The following is a 6,895-nucleotide window of genomic DNA, read 5'->3' as shown; positions in this document are numbered from 1 at the left end:
GGCAGCCTGCCAAGCTCCTCTGTCCATGGGATTTCCCAGGCAAGAATACTGGAGTGGGTTGCCATTTCCTTCTCCTGGGCATCTTCCCGACCTAGGGATAGAACCTGTGTCTCCTGCAAGTTTGCTGCATTGCAGGTGGATTCTTTACTGCTCATCCACCAGGGAAGCCCTCGACCCCCAAATAACCCAATTTTTAAGTGGGCAAAAAAAAAAATCTTAAACAGACATTTCTCCAAAGATGTGTAAATGGCCAAGAAACACATGAAAAAGATGCTCAATATCATTAGTCATCAGGGAAATACAAATAAAACCACAATGAGATTTCACTTCACGCCCACTAGACTGACTGGAATTTAAAACAAAACAAAACAATGGAAAATAATACATCTTGGCCAGGATGTAGAGAAATTGGAACCCTCATACATTACTGGTAGAAATGTAAAATGGTGCAGCTGCTACCGAAAACAGTTTGGAGATTTCTCAGTAAGTTAAACAGAATTACCATATGAGCAACTCCACTCCTAGGTATATACCCAAAAGAACTGAAAACAAGTGGTAAAACAAAAACTTGTCCATGAATGTTTATAGCAGCATTATTCACAATAGCTACTGGGTGAAAACAATCCCAATGTCCACTGACTAATGGGTGAATAAAATGTGATAAAGAAATTATGGGCTTCCCAGGTGGCTCAGTGGTGAAAGAATCTGCCTGCCAATGCAGGAGACACAGGAGATACCAGTTTGATCCCTGGGTCAGGAAGATCCCCTGGAGGAGGATCCAGCATTCTTGCCTAGAGAATCCCGTGGACAGAAGAGCTTGGGAGGCTACAATCCATGGGTTGCAAAGAGCTGGACATGGCTGAGCACACCCAGACATATATGTTACAATGAAGTGTTATTCAACCATAAAAAGGAATTAAGTGCTGATACATGCCACAATATGGATGAACATTGAAAACAATCCAAGTAAAATACACCAGTCACAAAAGACCACATATGATATTACTTCATTATAACATGAAATGTCAAGAACAGGAAAATCTATAGAGACAGAAAGTAAATTAGTGGTTACTTAGGGCTAGGGGAGCCAGTGAGAAAGAGAGTTACAGGTAAAGGGTAGAAGGTTTATTTTATTTTTTTTTAACTTTTAAAAATATTCATTTATTTGGCCGCACCAGGTCTTAGCTACAGCACATGGGACCTTTAGTTGCAGCATGTGAGATCTAGTTCCCTGACCAGGGATGGAACCCAGGCCCCCATATGGGATTTTGACATCTTAGCCACTAGACCATCAGGGAAAGTCCCACAGGTTTATTTTTGAGGTGATGAAAACATTCTAAAATTGACTGTGGTGATGGTGAATGTATCTATCTATTGAACTGTGCAGTTTAAGTGGTGATTTATGTACTCTGTGAATTATATCTCAACAAAGAGGTTGATAAATGACCTGGGTAACCTTGATGGTGTGGTCACTCCCCTAGAGCTAGACATCCTGAAGTGTGAAGTCAAGTGGGCCTTAGGAAGCACCACTACGAACAAAGCTAGTAGAGGTGATGGAATTACAGCTGAGCTATTTCAAATCCTAAAAGATGATGTTATTAAAGTGCTCTACTCAATATGACAGCAAATTTGGAAAATTCAGCAGTGGCCGCAGGACTGGAAAAGGTCAGTCTTCACTTCAGTCCCAAAGCAGGGCAATGCCAAAGAATGTTCAAACTACCACACAGTTGCGCTCATTTCACCTGCTAGCAAAATTATGCTCAAAATCCTTCAAGCTAGGCTTCAGCAGTACATGAACTGAGAACTTCCAGATGTAAAAGCTGGATTTAGAAAAGGGAGAGAAACCAGAGATCAAATGGCCAACATCCGTTGGATCATAGAGAAAGCAATTCAGAAATTGCTTTCATCAAGAAAGGGATTTCTATTCCTTTCATAGAGAAAGGGATTTCTATTCCTTTCATTGAGAAAGGAATTTCAGAAAAACATCTGCTTCAGTGACTGCACTGAAGCCTTTGACTGTGTGGATCACAACGAACTGTGGAAAATTCTTAAAGAGATGGGAATACCAGACCACCTTACCTGATTCCTGAGAAACCTGTATGCAGACCAAGAAGCAAAAGTTAGAACTGGACATGGAACAACGAACTGGTTTAAAAATTGGAAAGGAGTATATTAAGGCTGTATATTGTCACCCTGCTTATTTGAATTATATGCAGAGTACATCATGCGAAATGCTGGGCTGGATGAAGCACAAGCTGAAATCAAAATTGCTAGGAGTAATATCAAAAACCTCAAATATGCAGGTGATATCACATTAATGGCAGAAAGTAAGGAGAAACTAAAGAACCTCTTAATGAAGGTGCAAGAAGAGAATGAAAAAAGCTGGCTTAAAACTCAACATTCAGGATCATGGCATCCAGTCCCATCAGTTCATGGAAAATAGAAGGGGAGAAAATGGAAAGAGTGACAGACTTTATTTTCTTGGGCTCCAGAATCACTGCAGATGGTGACTGCAGCTGTGAAGTTAAGACACTTGCTCCTTGGAAGAAAAGCCATGACCAACCTAGATGGCATATTAAAAAGCAGAGACATTACTTTGCCAAGAAAGTTCCGTCTAGTCAAAGCTATGGTTTTTCCAGTAGTCATGTACAATGTAAGAGTTGGACCATAAAGAAGGCTGAGCACCAAAGAATTGGTGCTTTCAAACTGTTGTGCTAAAGAAGACTTTTGAGAGTCCCTTGGATAGCAAGGAGATCAAGCCAGTCAATCCTAAATGAAATCAATCCTGAATATTCATTGGAAGGACTGATGCTGAAGCTGAAGCTTCAGTACTTTGGCCACCTAATGCGAAGAAGAACTGACTCATTGGAAAAGACCCCGATGCTGGGAAAGATTGAAGGCAGGAGGAGAAGGGGATGACAGAGAATGGGATGGTTGGCTCACATCATCAACTCAATGAGTTTGAGCAAACTCTGGGAGATAGTGAAGGACAAGGAAGCCTGCTGTGCTGCAGTCCATGGGGTGGCAAACAGCTGGACATGACTTAGTGACTGAACAAAAGATTTTTACAATCAAAAACCAAGAATAGCAAGAGGTGCTCTTGAAATTAAAAAGTAATGATGACAAATTAATTCTAACATATCTTTTAAATGTAAATATTATAAAGTTATGATAAGCTTTGTGGTAATAGGGCAAGAATAGACAGATGAGAAACAGACAAAAAAGTCAGAAATAGACCCAAATACATGTGGGAATGTGGCATGTGATAAAAATGACATTTCAAATCAGTGAGGGAAATGTGGATTACTGGATAAATGTCATTTGGAACATCTGTCTTTTGGGGGAAAAAAATAAAGCTGTACCCCTACTTTCCAAAATTAATTCCAGATAGAATAAAGGTTTAAATACAAATGAAACCAAACAATTTGAGAAGAAATCTTAGATTTTGTTATAACCTTGAAGTGAAGAAGCCCTTTCTAAACATGAAACAAAACACAGAAATCATAGAGAAAAGATTTGCTAATTTGACTACGTGAAAGTTAAAGTCTCTGTATGAAGATATATATAGAGAGAGAGATTTCAAGGTCAAAAAGACTAGCTGGGGAAATATTCACAGTCTATATAAAAGGCAAAAGATGATTTCATTAGAATACAAAGGTCGTTAAAGACCAAAAGGAAAATGACAAAACAACAGAAAAAGAAAACCCAAAACTCCCCACACTTTTCTCATCAGAAAAAAAAAAAATTGGATAAGATGTGAAATAGAAATGGTAAATGGCATAAGAGGATGCCTAACTTCAGGAAGTTTCAAAGTATATATTGTCTCTAGGGGAAAAAAAGACAAAGAGTGAAAGCACATTTTAAAACAAGAGACTGTTTGTATTATTGATGTGCTCAAGATGGCAAGGATACAAGAAATTTCCTGGCTGTCCAATGGTTAGGACCCCATGCTTCAGTTCCAAGGGTCCAAGTTGGGATTGAACTAAGATCCCACAAGCCTTGAGGTCAAAGGAAAAAAGGATGGCAAGGATACAGGTCATGAACATCAAGTAGGTATGAGTCATATCTTGCAGGGTCCTGCAGAGTCTTTTAGGACATGAGTTTTAAGTGTGATAGGACATCTGTTGTTGTTTAGTGGCTAAGTCATGTCCGACTCTTTGCCACCCCATGGACTGCAGCCCACCAGGCTTCCCTATCCTCCACTGTCTCCCAGAGTTTGCTAAAGTTCATGTCCATTAAGTCAGCGATGTCATGCAACCACCTCATCTGCTGTTGCCCCGTTCTCCTCCTGCCTTCAATCTTTCCCAGCATCAGGGTCTTCTCCAGTGAGTTGGCTCTTCACATCAGGTGGCCAAAATATTTGAGCTTCAGCTTCAGGATAGGAAATGATGGTGGGATTTAAGCTGGAGAACAAGATAACTCAATTTCTGTTTTCATAACATCACAAGAATTACTCTGGCTGTTATGTGTAGACTTAACTGGGGCAACATGGAAACCGGGAGATACTGCAGATAATTTGAATGGACGACAATGGTAGATCCGGGTGCTAGAAGCAGAAGTGGTGAGATGGGATCAAATGTGGGTCCTATTTTGCAAGAAGAGACCACAAGATTTGCTGATATATTGAATATAAGGTGTGAGAGAAAAACAAGAGTCAAGGATAAATCCAAGCTTCTGGTGACAAACAACTGGAAGCTACCACTAACTGAGATGGTGAATAGAAGGAAAAGAGTGCATATTAAAGAGGGAAATTTTTAAAATCCTTGAGCTGCTTATTATACATCCTAGTAAAGATGTTAAATAGCTAATTGGGTATGGCAAACTGGATTCCAAGAGAGAAGTTGAAACAAGCGTTATATGCTTTCTATCTTGCACTTTTATTTTCATTCATCTCGAAGTATTTTCTAATTTCCTCTGTGATTTATTTGACCTATTGCTTGAGTGTATTGTTTAATCACCACATATTTGTTAATTTTCCAGTTTCCCTTCTCATTGATTTCAAGTTTCCTTCCACTGCAGTTAGAAAGGATACTTTGTATGATTTCAATATTTTTTAATTTACTGAGACTTGTTTTGTGGGCCCCAATGTATGATTTATCCACAAGAATGTTCCAAGTGCATTTGAGAAGAATGTGTACTCTGCCCTTGTTGGGTTGAGTGTTCTCTATATGTCTGTTTGGTCTAGTCGGTCTAGTGTTGTTCAAGTCTTCTATTTCCTTATTGATTCTCTGTCTAGATGTTCTATCCAGTATTGAAGATGAGATATTGACATCACAATGTATTGTTATAGAGCTGTCTATTTCTCCCTTCAGTTCTGTGAATGTTGGCTTCATCTATTCGGGAGTTCTGTTATTTGGTATATATGCCTTTCTCATTGCTATATTTCCTTGAAGAATTGACAGAACTACACATTTGGGAATTATCACTGAATAAATGGTATTAAAACTATGAAACTGAGAGTTTTCCTGGTGACTCAGTGGTAAAGTATCTGCCTGCCAATGCAGGAGACACGGGTTCCATCCCTCATCCAGAAAGATCCCGCATGCCTTGGAGCAACTAAGCCTTTCCACCACATCTATCGAGCCTGTACTCTGGAGACGGTGCTCCTCAAAAAAAGAAGTCAGCGCAATGAGAAGACCGTGAACCGCAACTAGAGAGTACCCCCACTCACTGCAAGTAGAGAAAAGCCCGAGCAGCAATGAAGACCCAGCAGAGCCAGAAATTAATAACTTTTTATAAATTAAAAAAAAATAGGAAATCGAATAGGATCATCTGTGATGTGAATGAAGGAAGACGATAAGAAGGTCCAGGACTAATCACCGAAGATGCTCCAACACTGAGAACTTGGGAAGAGAGAGGGAATTGATAAAGATGGAGAAGGAGTGGCCAGTGAAGTAGAAGGAAAATCAGGAGTGTGGTTTTCCAGCTAAGTGAAGAACAGGAGTCTGATAATAAGAGTCAGTATAATATTCTTAAATTGGAGTTACTGTGGATAACTGTGGTTCAAATGTGGATAATCATAAGGTAAATTTGGGGATTGTGTGTATGAAGTGCTTTTCTAAATGAGGACTGAAAACACTCACCTCTCCTTTTGCTTAGAAGGCCTGGTTGAGTGCTGCAGGGCAGTTGGGTCTTGGCGCCATCAAGTGTTGGCACACTTCTGTAAAGGGCTAGATGGTAAATCTTTCCAGTGTTGTGCATCCTACAGTCTCTGTCACAACTGCACAATTCTGCCATTGTAGTGAAAAAGCAGCCATCAGTTCAGTTCAGTTCAGTCGCTCAGTCTTGTCTGACTCTGCAGCCACATGGACTGCAGCACGCCAGGCCTCCCTGTCCATCACCAACTCCCAGAGCTTACTCAAACTCATGTCCATCAAGTCAGTGATTCCATCCAACCATCTCATCCTCTGTCTCCCCCTTCTCCTCCAACACAATTATGCCATTGCAGTGAAAAAGCAGCCATAGACAATGTTTAAACAAATGGACTTGGTTATATCCCAACAAAACTATTTATGGACACTAAAATTTGAAATCATATAATTTGCCCCGCATCACAAAATATTAGTCCTTTTTTCAATGATCTGAAAATGTAAAATCTATTCTTAGCTTTATACACAAATAGGTAATTTGCAGCAACATGAATGGACTTAGAGACTGTCATGCCCAGTGAAATAAGTTAGACAGAGAAAGAGAAATAACATATGATATCCCTTATATGGGGAATCTAAAAAGAAATGATACTAATAAACTTATTTACAAAACAAAAAGAGACTCACAGACTTAGAGAATGAGTTTGTAGTTGCTGGGGGGAAGAATGGGGGAAGGGATAGTTAGGGAGTTTGGGATGGACACGTATACACTGCTGTATTTAAAATGGATAACCAACAAGAACTTA

This window comes from Bubalus kerabau, chromosome 23 (genome assembly GCF_029407905.1).
Source record: "Bubalus kerabau isolate K-KA32 ecotype Philippines breed swamp buffalo chromosome 23, PCC_UOA_SB_1v2, whole genome shotgun sequence".
In the NCBI taxonomy this organism is placed as follows: Eukaryota; Metazoa; Chordata; class Mammalia; order Artiodactyla; family Bovidae; genus Bubalus; species Bubalus kerabau.
The sequence above is the reverse complement of the archived record's forward strand: the minus strand, read 5'-3'. Positions refer to the sequence as shown.